Source organism: Melospiza melodia, chromosome 13 (genome assembly GCF_035770615.1).
Source record: "Melospiza melodia melodia isolate bMelMel2 chromosome 13, bMelMel2.pri, whole genome shotgun sequence".
NCBI lineage: Eukaryota > Metazoa > Chordata > Aves > Passeriformes > Passerellidae > Melospiza > Melospiza melodia.
Genome location: NC_086206.1, coordinates 20,040,160 through 20,057,819, shown reverse-complemented (window position 1 = coordinate 20,057,819; position 17,660 = coordinate 20,040,160). Strand labels below are relative to the sequence as shown.

At 41.8% G+C, this 17,660-nt stretch overlaps 1 long non-coding RNA gene across 1 annotated transcript; it reads left to right on the top strand.

Annotated features, from left to right (window-relative positions):
* The first annotated feature begins 6,079 nt into the window (after positions 1–6,079).
* LOC134424100 (uncharacterized) lies at positions 6,080–14,963 on the top strand. Its single transcript, XR_010029339.1, has 3 exons — positions 6,080–6,113; positions 7,116–7,201; positions 14,833–14,963. It is a non-coding gene; the product is annotated as an uncharacterized LOC134424100 (long non-coding RNA).
* Positions 14,964–17,660: the final 2,697 nt, after the last annotated feature.

Below are 17,660 nucleotides of genomic sequence, written 5' to 3'. Positions count from 1 at the left end.
TTTTCCACCCATGGTTGTGCCCATCCTTGGCCATTTGGGGAGGATTTCCCATGGGTTGCAGCCTCACTGCTGGCTCTGCACCCTGCAGATCCCTTCAAACCACAGATCCTGGCTCTGGGTCAGCTCTGGATGCACTGCAGCATTCCTGTCTCATTTCCCAGCTTATACTGGATCTCTGCTTCGTGAGCTGTGACTGTGGGGGTTTAGATCTGGCACAAAAAGGAGGACAGAAAACTGCGGTTTGCTGTGTTGGTGAACATAAGGTGGCATTGCAGGGCCTGGAAAAAAGTGACAATAATAACGGACATCTAGTAACACTGGGACAGGGTTATTACAGGGAGATAAAGTTTATTGTCAAGGCAATATTTCTGAAAATGCCATTATTCACAAGAGTAATGACCAATTCCCAGTGTGGGATTTTTCCTGGGTTTAGACTACGTTTAGCCATAGTCATGCCCTGTGTTAAACGAACATCCTTCAGATAAAATTCTGGTGAACATTTTCATCTCCCTCTTTCTGGTGAACATTTTCATCTCCCTCTTTCTGGTGAACATTTTCATGTCACTCTTTTCCTGGTCACATCCCCCTGGCTCACCACAGCCTTGCACAGTGGTGGCATTGCTGAAGCCTTGCTCCCACTGTGATCATGGAATCATGGAATGCTTTGGGTTGGAAGGGACCTTAAAGCCCATCTCATCCCCTGCCATGGCCAGGGACATCTTCCACTATTCCAGGCTGCTCCAAGTCTCTTCCAACCTGGCCTTGGACATTCCAGGGATGGAACAGCCACAGCTTCTCTGGGCACCCTTTACCAGGGGCCTCCCCAACGTCAAAGGGAATAATTTATTCCTAATATCCCTTCTAACCCTGCCCTTTGTCAATTTGAAGCCATTCTGCCTTGTCCTGTCCCTCCAGACCATGGTAAATTGTCACTCTCATAGTTCTTGTCAGCTCCCTTAAGGTACCAGCCCTCCCTCTCACCTGCAGTTTGAGGTTAGGCTTCACATTTGAAAAAATGAAATATAAAACCAACCAAAACCAGCTTTTGAGGGGCCATTTTCCACCCCAAGGAGCATCTCCCAAATTTCTCTTCCACTTTTCAGCACTTACAAACCAACTTTGCCATCATGATCACAGTATCCCATGTTATCCATGCCAGGATTGTGGACTTGTGACAAGTCAAACTGTGAAAACTCCCTCAGGAGACACCAGCCCAGCACAAAATTACTTTGGCTGCAGCTGGGGAGGAATTTTGAACAAAACAAGGCAGTTCCCCTGGTTCTGTTTGCCATCTCCAGCACGCTGCTCCTTCCTTACCTTTAATAATAATATTAAAACTCAAACAGCACTTCCTAAAGAACTTCTGTCATCTGAAGGCTTTGACCTGGTTGAAAAGTTTATTGTGAATATTATTTTCAGACCATTAACAGAGGAATCATCATCTGTTTGGGGAAAGCGAGGTGCAATAAAGCAAAACAATTTAACCAGGGCTACTGAGGGACTCATTGTCAACACTGAGATTAAACTTCCAGCATCAAAGACCACCTCTTTTGTCATGAGGCCGCGTAAAAATAAAGAGATTGGAGCTGAAAGTGGGTTTGGGAGAGAGGCTGCTCCTTTTCTTGGACAAGTTGTGTGTCCTTGGATCATCACAATTTCAGCAAAAGGCCTCTGGAGGCCCTGACTCTGACAGCAGTGCTAGAAGGTTGAAGAGGTCTGGGAATAATCAACCTCAACTCCAAAAATAATATAGTTTAAAGGATTAGTCCCTAATTGTTTCACCTTCAGACAAAAGCCAAAAGAATGGTGCTGTCTCAAAGTCTCAGGCTAATGGCTTAATATTAGCGTGTTTAAATTAAAATTGTTTTGCCAAGAAATTAGCTTAAAATTTCTTGCTTAATACCAGAGACCCAGCCTGGTGTGTGCCTTTTCCTGCTACAACAGCTTCCTCAATAAGACCACGTTCCTATTTCTGAATCCTTTCTTGCTTTAGTCTTTCTCCCATCAAAGTGACCACAAATGTTTGGTGCATCACAAATTAAGGTCATAATTAGCTCCTCTGGCACGTTTTTCTTGAGAAGGTGATTGAGCAGCTACAAGGGGCTGATACACCCAGGAGATGTGCAGCTCCCTGAAAAAGCAGCATTTTCTACAAAAAAAAAAAAAATTGTAAAAAAATTTACATTTTTTTGCTTGAAAATTCCCAAGTGGGGAGGATTTGCCAGTTTATTTTTTCATGTCCCTGAGTTACACACCAGCACCTGGCCCTGCATCTTCACCTGCAGCTCCCTTTGGACACACAAAATTCCCTTGGAGAAAATCAGGGAAAGCCTTTCCATGGAGAAATCCAAAGGACTCCTTTGGGTTTCTCAGCACCAAAACCTTCACTGAGCTCCCACACTGCAATGAAAGAGTTTTAACCAACCCTACACATAAAATTGGAGCAGGTGCTCTCAATAAAGAAAATTCTTAACTTTGCTCGTATTTATTTCAGTTCCTCTGTGTCTGGGCATTAAGCCACTATTTCAGGTTTCAAGCTTTCCTGGCTTGCTGGAAAGGGTGAAGGATAACCTTTTTCCCCCCTCTTTTTTCTTGTTTTTTTTTTTTTTTCCCCTCACAAGAAAATATGGAAACAGATTTTAACATCAGCCCTGGAAGCAGTTTGGGTGATTTGCCAACAAATGAACTGCGGGGCCACCTAATTAAACAAACCTCCAGCATTTTTTAAACTCCTCTGTCCCAGAGTGCACAAAAGATGGATTTTGTCTTTTTGGAAGGTGGCACGAAGGAGGGAACTCAAAAATTCTGATCCTGGTTGTGTCCCAGATATGGATTTAATTCAGAGATGAATTCCACCTGCTGGAATTATCCCTGGATCCAGACCTGTTGGAGCTGCTGGTGATGGAGAAAGATTTTAGATCTGGCTTATATTAAGCACAGTGTGTGTTTAAATTTGAGCAATTATTTCAAGCACGTCAGGTGCCCAGAGCCACATCTTTAAGAAAAATAAAAAGCAGCTCCTTGTCCTGCACCTTCTCAAAAAGAAGAAATTTTGAAGTGAAAAAACCCCAACGTGACAAAACTTTGGCAGAGCTGCATCCACATTTCCATAATTCCTGGAGCTGCCATATCTGCCAAGCTGCTTTGGGCCACTGGACAAGAGTGGGGTGAAAAAGGAAGGGGAAAATAAATAATTTAAAAATAAAAAGGGCTGGCAGGGGAGAGGGAGACAAACAGTCCATTCATAAAGGCATCGGGGCTGAGCTTTCCTGCATTTCACACTCACTGAAGGAATCACTGGGAAAGCTGGAGGGAGGCTCCCTGTTAACCTCCTGCTGCTTAAAAAGAAATGTTTTCACCAAAAAAGAAATGTTTGTTCCCAAAAATGAATGTTTGCCCCCACCCCACATCACTCTCCTCATGCTGAGAGATTCTCTGGGTGGGTGTCCAAGGGGAAAGTTTGGAAACATCCAAACATCCCGGGCATGTTTGGAAATCCTGCAGAAATCCCGCTGTTGTTTTTATAATTTATAAATCATTAGTGCAAAAATTACAGGCAAAATCAGAGCAAAATGAAAATAACTTGAATTTATTTGAGGTGCTGTGTATGAACGCTGAGGTTACGGGTTCTGCAGACACCGGATTGAAGGAAAATATTTCTTGCTTGAAATGATTATTTGAAAGATTTCACAGGAATCTTTTCTCCTCTGGAATGGATGGGCAAATTCCCAAAGCAATACTATCAGCTGGGAAAGAGATGAAAATCATTTGAGTCAAATAATTTATGAAAAGACTGTAAAAATCTGCCAAAAACATTGTCTTGTGAATTTATTCAACAGACTCCAATCGCTGGTGGATCAGACAATAATCAAAATACTGCAATGATTTTCTCTGCCAAGAAGCAGAATTTTTAAACAATTGGTTGAATTCTGTTGAAAAAAATCAGAAATTCATCTGCATTTATGAAACCTTTCCCTTGTAGCAGAATTAAGTTAATCCACCAGCCAAATATAAATATTTCTTAAGAAATTTAATGGAAGAAAGAATTGAGTGCTCCCACCTGAAAAAGAGAGGACAACCTGACACAATTAAATTCAAAATTAAGAGTTCAGTCTGTTCCACTGCCACATTATTTAATATATATGACATATAAATTTCATCTTTATCTTATTGCAATATTCAGGCTTACAGATAACCTTTTTTTTTTTAGTATGTGAATTAAATATTTAAAAATATATCACTAATAAGGAAAGTACAGGGAATATTAGGTAAAGATATAATTTGGATAAGAAGTGACTAAGTCTATAACTGTGAGGAAGACAATACTCAGAGGAGCAGGGGAAAGTTCAAATATCAGTGAATTCAGGATATTTTAGTTACAAAAATCCCATCAACAGTGCTGAAATTCAACAGTGACCATGAATCATTTTTAGCTTGTTTTCTTTTATCAGAAAGTGAAGTATGACTTAGAGAACCTATTTTATCTTTTCCTTTCATTTGCAATTTTCCCGCAAACTCAGCCCCAGTAAAACCATAATAAAATATTATTTAATTTTGTTATTTTGTGCAAAGATTAACTCAAAGTTCTGCCCATTGTTGTTTTGGACATTGAAACAACACTTTCAAGATATCAAATATTTATGTGTTGCTTTCCCTAGAGAAAAAGAATCCATCCCCTCAAATCCATCGATATAGAAATATCTCAACTACACCAATTTTTTGGGGAAAATAGTAACTCCTTAAATGTAGCTATCACTGTCTCAGTATTTGCACATCTCATTAGGCTTCTTCATTTTCATCATTAGCTAAAATTTGTATAATTATGATTTTTTAATTTTTTTTTTTTAATAGCAGCTACAATTCTACACTTGAGGAAAAGAATATCTTGAAATTATCACCGAAAACTCAACGAACCCTTCGAATTTCACAACTTAACTCTGAATAACCCCTCCTGGGCAGCCCTACAAGTCTTGTGTGATTTCGTGGAGAGGGCAGCCTGGTCATCTATTTTTAGCTTGGAGATGAACATTTGCTGACACCCAGATGGAAACAATTGGGAATGCAAAGTGCCTTGCTGGGCTGACCCACATTTGTTAATCCCCAGTTTTGCCTTCACCTGGAATTGGGAAGAAATGCTGCTCACACTTGGGGCTAAACGTCTCCAGCGAGATGAGAGCTGATAAGACACCCGGTTAAAGAGGGAATTGGGGAAAAAAAAAACCTAATTAGGTTTAATTGTCGCGCAACGGTTTCATCAATGTGGTTGGTAATTAAGTGCAAATCATGCACATAATATATTACAGATGTGGGGCTCTGCTTTGGAAACATAGAGGCTATTATGGGATGGAGGAGAGGTTGGAGGGAGGGGAAAGAATTTGTTAAAGTTGTGGTGGAAACGTTGGTTCCGCCAGAATGAGGTTGTGGATCTTGGTGTGTCAGAGTAGTTTTAATTTTAGAGCTTGTCTTATCAAAAACTTTCTTTATTGTTGGGCTTTAAACCAGCAGAAAATGTAAGAAAACTCAAGCCCTAAAATATGGGGCATTGGGGGGATTTGTGATGGTTGCTATTTTCCACAGAAGTTGAAAAATACTGTAAGCACAGTAAACTCATGCTGAAAGAGTCACTCCAGTTCAACCTGCTGGGTTTATATCTTCCCACATTACTTTAAAAAATTTTTTTAAATTTCCTTTCTGGTTACAATTTTTCATGTTTAATCTGAATTTAGAGGAGACTTTTTGTTTCTTTCTAAGCTGCAGTACAATTAACTTGGCTACTGTAAGATTTGAGACATGAGGAAGATCATTAGAATGGACCACCTTGCCCTGTAGATGCTTATGGCATCACATAAATATCATATAAACAAATCACAAATTCCAACCCAAACCATACTGTGAAGGAAGTAAACAGCATTTTGGAAAAGGTTTTACCAATTTTTCTTTTTCAGTTCATCCTGGAAGAGCAAAACACTTCCTGGCAGTGGGGTGTGTTATAATGAAGAAAAGATTTTTAGAAGCTCTGAAGAAATTTCATTAAATTTAAAATATTTCAGAATTATTTCAGGAGAAAGACAGTTCTGTTTTAAACATCATTCTGCAGAGGTGGACAGGACTGTGTGAGTACACAAAGCTCACCCACTTTGCATCACTCATCTGTTTTATTTTCAGCATTTGTGGATGCAACATCATTCATCATATTGGTATTCTGAACATCAGTTGGGTAATAGGAAAAAAAGGAGATTTTTACCAAAAAGTACTGATTTTCAAATTATTTGAGGAAAAATTGAGTTATCTCTCCTACTTTTGACCACCTGAAGTTTACCACTGACTACATGTTGAGAAAGTCAAGTTTGATAAATCCCAGTTTACAATTTCTGTGGGGAAACTGAGGCACAGAGAGGAAAAAATTGGATTGATTATGGTTTCTCAAGAAGTGTGTGATGGTCTAAACCTGACTCACCAAACTTCAGCCATTTGTTTACCCATAACACTTGATTTCTTCCATTATTTTCCCTACTTTTAAGCCAACCAAGCAGCATAAATACCCAATACCAATTCCATCACTGGGCAGGCTTGTGATTTTAAGCCTTCTGTCAGGCTCCATAAGGCTTTTTAGCTGGAACATGAGGTGTGAACAAAAAGAACTGTTAAAACAATTGGGGTCAGTACCTGCCCACTGGATACAAGAACTCCTGTGGACTTTAATGGCATTATTTGTGTGAATAAAGAGAGCAGGGATACCCCATGGCTCCCTCATTTATTTCCAGCAAATGGAAACCTGGTGTTATATGACCAGAACAAAATGAAAAAGAGGTGGTGGGAGTGCGGGAGTTCTCCAGTGATTTTTGCAAGCAGCTGAAAAGCCCTGAATTCCCACAGAAATGTTCTTGTTTACTGACAAAACCCCCTCCCATTTTTAACAGCTCCTCTTCAGTCACTCCTGGTTTCTGAAACCTGAAGCATCTTCAGATATATCCATATTTTTGTCCCCTTTGGTTTCCAACCACTCCTTTTTCACAGAACAGCAGCAACTAAATCATCTTAGCAGAAATACAAATTTTAGCCAAAAAAATTCAGTTATGGAATAAAAAGGCCTCTTTTTTTCTTTTTTGTTCCAGAGAAACCCTGGAAGGCAGCTCTGCCTGTGACAATAATTGGAATATCAGACAGAGGTTGAAGGAGAAGCTGCTGCAGCCCAGCCCAGGTAGGGCTGTGCAGATGCTGTCACTAATGTCATAAATGTCACTAATGTCACTAATGTCCCCCAGGCCTGGCAGGGGAAGGTCGCTGGGAATGGTGTCCCTGTGCCCTCCTCACTCCACGGGACAATCAGGTCCATATGCTCTGTGTGTTCCTGAGATGGCTGCGACTGGAGCAAGGTCAGCACTGCAGAATTATGGGCAGAAAAGCAGGAAAGGGAGAAAAGGTTTTAAAAGGCCAAAAAGCGAAGCTTTCATTTTATGTTCAATTTGTCTTTTCGCCTCAGAAAAGGGCACAGGGGTTGGAAATTATGATGGGAAAGGCTGGAATTTTTTTTTTTTTTTGTTAATTTTATTAATGACAGGCTTTGTGGTTGCTAAGGGAACTTGACCCAACCAGGGGGAAAGGAATGGCCCAGCTCTGCATTATCAGGATTAATCTGCTGCCTTGAAATTGTTGGATCTTTCTCCGCCGGCCTCGTGAGCCCTTCCTGCTCTGTCTCTATCTCCACGACCACCTTGTTGACATGAGCCTCCCGCTTAATCCTTGGGAGGAAACCTAACCCTTGGCCTGGGAGAGCTGTCCCAGGGAGAGGGTAAGCAGAGTGCAGCCGTGCAGGAGGTGAAGCAAAGCCCCCAAAGCCCCCGGGCTCGCTCCCATCGCACAATAAAGCAGCGAGAGCAGCGCGATGCTAATTTAACAGGGGGCCTGGTCGCAGCCTGACAGGCCCCGCTGCTGCCTTCCCTTCATGGAATCAGCATTTATTGCACCCCACATTGTCAGGCACGGGGGTTTGCTCCTGCAGGGCGCTTTGGCTGAGCCATGAAATGTAATGTTGTTTTTATTGCTCAATAAACGCCGCTCGCGCTCTCTCTGCCGCTCCAGCCCCGCTTTTTGAGGCCTGTTAAGCCTCTAACACAATAATCTCACAGTTTATACCCAGTTCTGGTTACTCCTGAGGCCTCCTAGAGGCCAGATTCCAGGATAACTCAGTCTCTTTTGCAATCCAAATTTTTTAATTTCTAATTTATTTTTTCGGGGGGGGGAAAGGCTTTGGCCTTCAGGATGGTGAGGGTTGGTGGGTTCTTCTCCTCCAACACAATAATCTCACAGTTTATACCCAGTTCTGGTTACTCCTGAGGCCTCCTAGAGGCCAGATTCCAGGGTAACTCAGTCTCTTTTGCAATCCCAATTTTTTAATTTCTCATTTTTTATTTTCTTTTGGAAAGGCTTTGGCCTTCAGGATGGTGAGGTTCAGTGGGTTCTTCTCATTGAACAGAAGGTTTCTTCTCTCTTTCTGGAGAGTGTTGGCTTGAAGGACAGGGCTGTAGAGGCTCTGGTATTTTGTTTCTCCATCCGTGTATGTCCACAGGTGGCTTTGCACGCCATGATTTAATTTAGGTGCTGACAAGAACCCTGCGGGCATCTTCCCCACTTCCCTGCCGGCAAACCCAAAACTCTTCCTGTGACATGCCCACCTCCAAGCTGGCCTTCCCCTCTGAGGAGCCCAGTGTCTGTAGCACATTAATTAACAGAGTTATGAAGGGTTCAGCTGTCCCACCACGGTCAAGAACAAGATTTTCCAGTCCTGACTTCCCTTCGGCATTAATTAATGTTTGGAAACTCCCTACATCAACACACTGAGCTCCTGCACTGTTCTCTCATCACCTTGGAGGGCTCCTGATGTGCCAGACCATTATTTCTACTGCTGTGAGGGGATGCAGTGCTCACAAATGCACCTCTTTGCAATAATACTGTGGATGGGGAGCGTTTGCAGCAGTGAGATGGAGATATTTCAGGCATTGGTTGTGTGATTAAGGGCTTAAAACACCCTCTGTGCAAGCTTTGAGGGCAGGACCAAACATTGGAAACTAGGCTAATAGTTAATACTAGAGCCTTTTAGCAAAAAATGGTATTTTAAAATTTAATTTCACACTCAAGGCTCAAAGTATCATTCAATTTCTTTTTTCCCTTTTTTTTTATCATCAAAGAATCACAGGTCTTTGGGTTAAATTGTGCCAAAACCTCCAATGAGATTTCTGTTTACAATGATTTATTTATCATGAGTGGTCTGAGCTCTGTGCACCGCTGGAAACTCTTGCAAGCAAGTGGGTCTGTCTCTGAATTTCTCCTTGAAAAATAATCAGTGTTTTTCCCTTCAGACTGGACCATTACAATTCTCTTTCTTCCTCTTTTTTTTTGGTCAATTTATATAACCACTTTTGATTACCCATTCCCACATATCTGTAGATCATTTTAATGTCCCCATTGGTCAATGCCAAACATGAGCAGAGTGAGTGGTTCTCATCTTTTCTCTTTTTTCAGTCCATGCAGTTATCCCAGCAGGAATCTTATGGATAAGATCATGCTTTTGGATGCTGTCCCCCTCCTCTGCTGAGTGATCATGGCTTGTTTTAATTAAATACTGAAAGAATAATGATATAATTACTGTGAAGGCCATGGCCATTTTCATACCTACCATGATTCTGGCAGTTCTTCTTTCCCAGAGTTTATCAGGATATTGGATCTCTCTTTAACTGCCTATACACATGTATTTATATAAAATTCTATAGCCATGTTCAGCTATTTTAAATTATTTTTATGCTTTTCTATAAGGAAGTTATATTGGGGGAAATATAAAATCAAATTTCAGGAAAAATTAGTAAAATTCAGGAAAAAGAGAGAAGAGTTAAGTTTTTATAACATGTTTCTGGCAGATGTAAATGAATATAATTTTTTTAAAAAATATAACAAATTGGTAAACTATAGTTATAGCAACAGCTTCCCTGCTTGCTTCTAGGATGATTTAGCTCTGTATAGAAAATTTTATCTTCAAAGAGTGCAGGTGGCCCTGGTTCTCTGATTCCTAAATATCCCAAAGCCTCTTTAGGGGATGTTTGCTGTCATTTATTCCTCTAGAAATAGAAGCTTTTCTGAGTGATATTTTTATTACATTTATTTATTACATTTATTGATTTATTTATTATTACATCAGAGTGATGGGGCACTGAATGACATAGAAATAGTGGATCTGATTAAGCCCACAGAGGTCAGCTTTTACTTCTCTGGGTTTGAGTGAGCCCAAATTAATGTTGAGTTCTTCTTTTTTAGTGTCCAGACAAGTGAAGCATGGTCAGTCCAAGCCCCAAACCAGTTTCATCCATAAGTGTGACCTCCAGGACCCCAGAACAGCAGCACCACAAACCCCTCCTGCTCAGAGCTCTTCCCCTCCGAAGAATCACAGTCTTCGTCCTGCCAGCAAAGGGTTAATAAACAATACCCCTTTGGAAAAGAATCTCCTGAGAGGGAGCTCAAATATTTCCTCAATGGAGAGTTAGCAGAGTTTTCTGCTGGTCTGGGGTGAAAGAAAAGCATCCAGAAAGTCAGAGAAGAAAGCTCCTTTGAAATGGCCCGACTGGTGTTATGATAAGCACTTCGATAAGCCCACCCATGGCAAAGTTATTAGGAATTTATATCATATGGATCCCATTAACCTAAACGTTTGCTTTCAAAGAAAACTTCTCGGTACATGACTACCACTAAGCCCAAGCACTTCAGGTTGGAGGATTGTGTTTTTACAAAGGAATCGAGGGTTATCCAATCAATTAGCTGAATTCCCTGTGTAATTGTGCTTTAAATGAATCACCTGGTACTAATGAGGCTGCTTACCCATTAAAGGGAAAAAAAAAAAAGTGTTGCCTTTAAGGGAAACATTTTTAAATCTGGAGAAAAAAAAATATCACGCAGTTTTTGGTTAATCTTTGGCCCTCAGTGCCTTGGGATATACCCAAGGCAGGTAGATTGGGAAGATTAGGCAGAAGGATTTAGCTTGGATGGCAGTCAAAGTATCACTCAAGCTATTTTTAATTACTTATTACAAGACCATATGAAATCATTACTGGTATCAAAGCCGTGTTATTTGGGTGACAATAAAAATATAGGCTAAGGATAAGGCTGTAGGTCGTTCTTCAGAGGTAGGAAGCAGAGCAGGAGCATGGAGCTGACAGAAAGAAGAGGAAGAAGGAACTAGGATTGGCTGGGGCCAAATGCCCAGTGCTGGTTGTGCAGAAATTCAGCTTTAGATCTTGGAAGAGAACCCAGTGATTTTCATCATCTCACCTGCCACACTCTGCTGCACTTTGGAAGGGTTTTGCCATGGAATCACTTATCTCTGTGCTGTAGTATTGCACAACTTAAACACATTTGAGCCCTTGCAGAAGCATAATTCCAGGCTAAATAGGCCATTTGTCTATCCCAGCCAGGCAGCACGTAGCCATCAGTGGTTTAGTGAAGGATTTTATCATTAACTTATATCGTGTTTCTAAATCAATTCACTTGAGCAAGAAGAGAACGAGGAAAAAAGCAATTAAGGCCCTGCTCCACTCAGCAGAGTCTGCAGGCAGGAGGCTGCAGTGGGTTATCCAGAGCACATTTCTCCCAACCACAACTGGATTGGAACAATTTACTGGATGTGAGCACTGAATGACAGCAGATCTGGATGGCTGATGGGGGAGCACCCTCAGCCCTCCTTCCTAAAACTTGATTTTCCTGCTGGGAAATGCTCCACACCTTGTCCTGCTCCTCTTGGTCACGGTGGGCTGGGTTGTAATGCCTTGGATCCAGAAGGGCCTTCAAAGCAGATATTGAGCAGCTTGTTGGAATTATTGCTGGGCTATTTTTGGTTCGTTCAGAAGTCAGTGCCTTTCCATGGGCAGGGAGTTATGAGATATTCCCCTGGACAAACAAAGACATGATTGCTCGGCAAAATAAAAGAATTTGCTCAGGAGCTGGCAAACCGGAGCAGGATTTTGCTCTAATTCAGAGAAATTTCTGCTGTGTGTAGCTGGGGTTTCTGGCGTGTGAAAAGAGTCTGACTGAACTCTCCCCAACTGTTCTCAGTCAAGTGGGAAAAAATGAGAAACACGCGAGAAGTGCCCACTTTTGATCACCAAGGTTTTTTGATCTCATAAATTATGTCTGAAATTAGGCGTGAACTGGAAAGTGTGAGTGTATTTTCCCTCGGTCTGGGAGCTTCTTGTTTGGAGAGAGGGAGCACTGTGCCTTAATCAAATACCTTTTATTTTTCCACCTCTGCTTTCTAAGAAGGAGGTTTCTGCTGCCATTTATCAGAGGTGTTGTGAGTGTAGGATGGAGAAGCACCACATTCCTCCCTTGCCTTCTCCTCTGGGATTTCCTCTGTCTGAACCTCGTGCTTAGCTCCAAAGAGACCTGAAAATGTTCCAGGCTGTGGAGCAGGTTGACCTGCAACCTAATCTCATCCCAACTGTCATAACACTGTGCTAGCCATGCACAGCTCATAAATCCCAATAACGCAGAGCTAACGGGGAGGGCTTTGACAGTGCCAGGATTAGGAGGGTACACAATAAACAAAGAGGGCCTGAGTGCAGAGGTACAGTTGAGCAGTGAAAAATCACCAGGTGATGCTACAAATCTTGTGCTGGTATTTCCATGGGCCTCTGGGGGAGCTCAGTTCCCTCCTGTGATCCCTCTTTGGACACACCTTAGGACAAGGAATGGGAATAGGGGGGCTCAGCCTGGTGTTATGTGCAGCTGAAGGGACAGGTCAGGCTGTCTGGGAGGATATGAGAGGAATTATCTTCCCTCAAGCAGTGATTCCCTCCTCTAGAAGCAGCATTTCTCACCAGCAAGGCTGGGAATCCATGGCTTCATAAGGAAGACCATACAAGACAAAGCATCAGCCGCCAGATTCAGCTTAAATTACAACAAGGAGGAAAATCACCCCAGAAAAAGGTGTTCAATTGTTAAAGGTTTCAGAATATCCGAGTGAAAGAATTTTCCTTGTAACTTCTACAACTTCCACCCCAAAATCATGGATAAGTAGAAAAGCTGCAGAGAAACTTATAATCTTTTTACAAGCAAGCTTGTGGTGCTGAATCGTGCATCTCTTAGATCCTGAAATAGATTTTAACATTGTTTTCTTAACCCTGGCATGGGAAAGAGTGGATTTTCCAACCTTTGTTAATGATGGCCAAGCCTGAGGACTTTTGATAATTTACTTCACAATGGGTAAATAGCCAAAGTAACCTTATCTGAACCAGCCAGGATCATTTGGTGTGAATAAAGAAGCTGAAAGACTCATGAGAATGGGACTCCTTACAAGATTTCCTTTATTTCCTCTTTCCAGTAGGAAAAGTGACACACAGAGGATATCCTATCTTTCTGTATTTCAGCACCTCTGCTTCTCCTCAGAGCTGGACTAAAAGCTGCAGAGTCATGTGAAAGCAGAGACTGGGAATCATTTCACTGACCTTTCTGGAAAGATTAAACGTGACCCTAGTTTGTCTGCATCAGCACAAAGTGAGAGAGAAAAAACATTTCTTTGATGCATTTTTCTCTTAAGTCTATTAATTTCATCAGTGTTATTTATTCATTTAATATATTTTGCTAGGCAATGGGTCAGATCCACCTTTATCCCCTGTTCTTCAGAATATTTTTTGCTGGTAAAACTGGGGCTTTCTTAGCTGAGGAGAAAGTTTAAATCTTCTTGGACTCACCCAGAGAGGTGATAGAAGAATCTTAGTTGAAAGAGTAAATCATCAACTCAGAGGAACCAGTTTTAAGTCCAAGTGAACAAAGTGTGGTTAAGCTTTCAAACATGAACTTTTAGAATTGATGGAATCATTCCTTTTCTTCAAAAGAAATTTTCCAAAAGAAAAATAAAAGCAGTGCAGGACCTGACTAATGGAAACACACTATTGCAGAGGTCTGAGCTAAAGGAGTAGAGAACTTGGTGTCAGTAAAATGTGCACCTCCATAAAATAAAAAAAAAACCCAAACTTTAAATACTGTGTATTCAGAAAGAAAAAAAAAAAAAGGAAAAGTAGGAAGAAAAAACCCAAAGGAAAAGAAGGGCTGTGATCCATGCTGATGCCTGCATTTCTGTTATTAGTAGTGGCCCTGTCCCAGCCAGGCATGAATCACATGCAGAAATCAAAACTAAACGTTGAGCAATCCTTTGGGGGGCTGGGGGTGGAAATCTCCACGTTTGGGTTTCCTCCAGGAGGAGCAGGATGGTGGGATGGGGATCCTCCCGTGCTCCAGGGCCTCCAGCAAAACCTGCTCGCTGGGATTTTGCTTATGGTACCTGTCAATGTGGCCCAAAGGCCTCTGAAATGAGCAGCTTTCAGTGTCTTCTTTAGTTTTGGGATTTTGCTCTTGTGAATATCTCTGCTCTTAAGCATGGATACGTCCCCACATTCCTGCAAGGAGTCATCAGCAGTGCAATGGCTGCAAAGATTTATAAATTCTGCTTCAGGCAAATTAGTAAATGTCTATTTTCAATCGGTTTTGGTGGTTGGTTTTTTTTTTTTTTTTTTTTTTTTTTTTTGTTTTCTGTTTTTTTTTATTTTATTTTTGTTGGGTTTTTTTTTGGTTGTTTGTTTGGTTTTTCATTTCTTTGCTTGTTTGGGGGTTTTGTGTGTGTGTTTTGGGTTGGGGTTTTTTTGTTTGTTTGTTTTTTTAATATATGGAACTGCTGGAGGCTAAACCCTTGGATTTCCCTGGGATGTTTCCATGCACTTTCCATGTGACATCTACCTCTTCCTCAGTCAAAATTAACTCCTAATATTTGTGGATGCCTTATTTTCCAAACAGACCCCAGCTGGGCTTTTTAGTCCAAAACAGCTCTGCCTCTTCCCAGAGACAATCAAGGCTCAGGCTGAACCTCAGGCAGTAAATCCCAAAGGTTTCAGCCCCTGGAGGATTCCATCCCCTGGTACCTTCTCTCATCCATCCAATGCTTGAGCACCTGGTGAGTTCATTGCCCATTTTATGAGCTATTGAGTGGGGTGAACGTGTGACTGGACTGTAATTGAGTTTTAACTGCTGGAAAAATATCTCATTTCTATTTGGGTACTGTGTTTATTGGTTTCTCAAATTTTTATCAGGTTTTTTGTTTTTTCTTTTTGGTGGGTCTGCTGACTCAGAAATGGGAGAGGACACCGTGAATTAGGAACAGTAAATTAGGAAAAGTAAATCAGCAACGTTTTCTCCCTTCATAAATAAATATTTATGACTCCACCAATGGGTTCTCCTGCTTCAGCCCTGTGCAAACACTGTCTGCAGCAGAGGTAATGTTGATTTTAAGCAATGTGCTCTCAGATGCAGAGTCCCCTATTCCTCAGTGCCTGGGGTGGGACTTAGCTCAGCTGAGATCCTCACAGACTCTTTGATGCTTGGGATGCGTGTCCAGGTGCTTTTTAGGCAACTGGGAAACCACTTAATGCATTGGCATTTCCATGGAATCTCCTCAACTTTTGTGGCATCAATTTTTGCAATGTTACTTGCAAATCTATCTGAGCTATTCAATAAATCGCCAAAATTCGCTCAAATTCCTTGAACTTCTGTTCCCAGCGTAGATGTTTATTTAGGAGATCCCATCCCTCCAGGCTGTCCCTGATGTTTCAAACCCAGCTGGAACCAGGACTCTCCCCCTGGCTGGCACTCTGATTTGGGCTGGGCAGAGGGATGTTTTTCCTGCGTGCGCCGGAGTTTCCGAAGGCGGCCGCTCGGATTTGTTTATTTCCCCAGCATTTCAAAGCCTGCCCTGTCCCGTGGCTCCTCGGCTTTCGGGCAGCTTTGGTGTCTGACAGAAGTGTGGAGGAAAACCCTCCTGAGCTCGGGGTGTTGCAGCCTCCTGCAGAGGAGTGGCCAAGCCCCTCGGCCTCGCAGTGCCAGACCGCGAGCGCTGAGATGCTGAAATTTGCTCCTTCCTGGCACTGCTCAGGAAGAGCCAATTTTGTGGCAGAAGCTCTGTCTGTAAAGACTTCAGAATGGTCTGATTTTTATCAGAAATGACAACAAAATGAGAGTAAGCCAAGGGTGCTCCAAATGTTTTGCTTGTCTGCTGCCTCCTTTCACTTTTACCAACGTCAGAGAGAGATTTTCCTTAGGATTTCTCCAGGAGGCTCCCTATAGAAGAGTTTGTCCCTGCTGCTGCAAATCCTTATGTTTCGAAGGGGAAATGAGTGTTTTTTGGGTAAATTATTGACAAAGCAAAAGTGTGACTGCTCTGAGGTCGTTTCAGTGCACGAGGCTACATTCTTCCTCGCAGAGCTGGTGAAAGTAAACAACATTATTACAGATTTTGGTCATGCCCTGGCACCAGGCAGTGCAGTTTCTGTGTTTGCCATATGCTCGCTCTGAACTGGAACAGCTCTGCGTACACAGGGAAATCGTTTCAAGAGCCAGCTCAGCCTCAGAACTCGCTGTCAAAACGACGGCGTACGCGATGCGTCCTGCCCGCCACAAAAGGGTTCTTGTTTGTCGAGTGGGATAATGTGCAATTTGGGATATAATTCAGGAAAGCTTATTTTATAAGATTTCCTTATTTTAATTTTTTTTTTAATATTTTTTAGGGTTTTTTTTGTTGTTGTTTCATACCCAACCACGGGCCTGGAGACTGCAGCATGGGATTAGCGGAGAGCATCCCGCGACGACCGCGGCTCCACGTGAGGTGGGAGCTGGAGGAGGCGCAAGCCAGAACTTTCAACTGGGATTGCAGAAGGCGACTTGCTGAGCCAAATAAAGAGAAGAGGGAAAATTGACACCGCACAAGACACGGACAGTTGTTGCCACTGGCTGGGAGGCCTTAAATTACAACCCCGCGTTGTATATCCAAAATCTTACACTTTCTATTTTTATACCCCACTTCTTCTGTGCACCAAAAGTTGGATTTGGCAAGTGCAGCTATTCCCTGCAGGCACATGGGTGGGGTTTGCTGCAGAGAAAATAAACTTGATTGTTGAAAACCTGTGTTTGCAATTACTCGGAGTTTCAATATTCTGAGGTCAAAATAGATCCTTTCAAATTCATAATGCTTTGAAACAGATTCGTGTTCGTTCTGAAATGGTTATAGGATTAAAATGAAATATTGGGATATTTTTGGTAGGCGAGTTATAGCAAAACCCTTCAATAGAAATTATGAAAATGTGGAAAGAAAGCATTGAAAGCTTTGGGGGGAGGGGGTTAAAGGAGACCTTTACTGTTAAAAGTAATTAGTTCTAAAAATGACAACCACCAGAAATTAATCAGTTAAGCTACAATGTAGTGGCCAAACCAGGTTTCCAATCCATCTTTTGGGAGATTATTCTATAGTCTGAAAGATCTTTGCCTGCAAAGGAGCAGGTATAAATAGTAAGAGACATTTTCTTTGGGGACTTTGGGGGACTGGACAAGAGTCTTAGTTCATAAATATTGTCACAGAAAACCCTGTGACTGTCTTTGGACAAAAAGCCAGATTTTGCAGTGTTTTTTGTGTGCCTTAATTTCCTTAGGAGTGAGGAACATGGACTGGCATTTAAAAATAAATTAAATATCCCACCAGGACTGAGCCAAGGAGGTCTCCCAAGTCAGAAATAATCCTTAAGTTCTAAAGCAACCATTCAAGTGGACAAACTATTTTTAATCATTTATTTGCTATT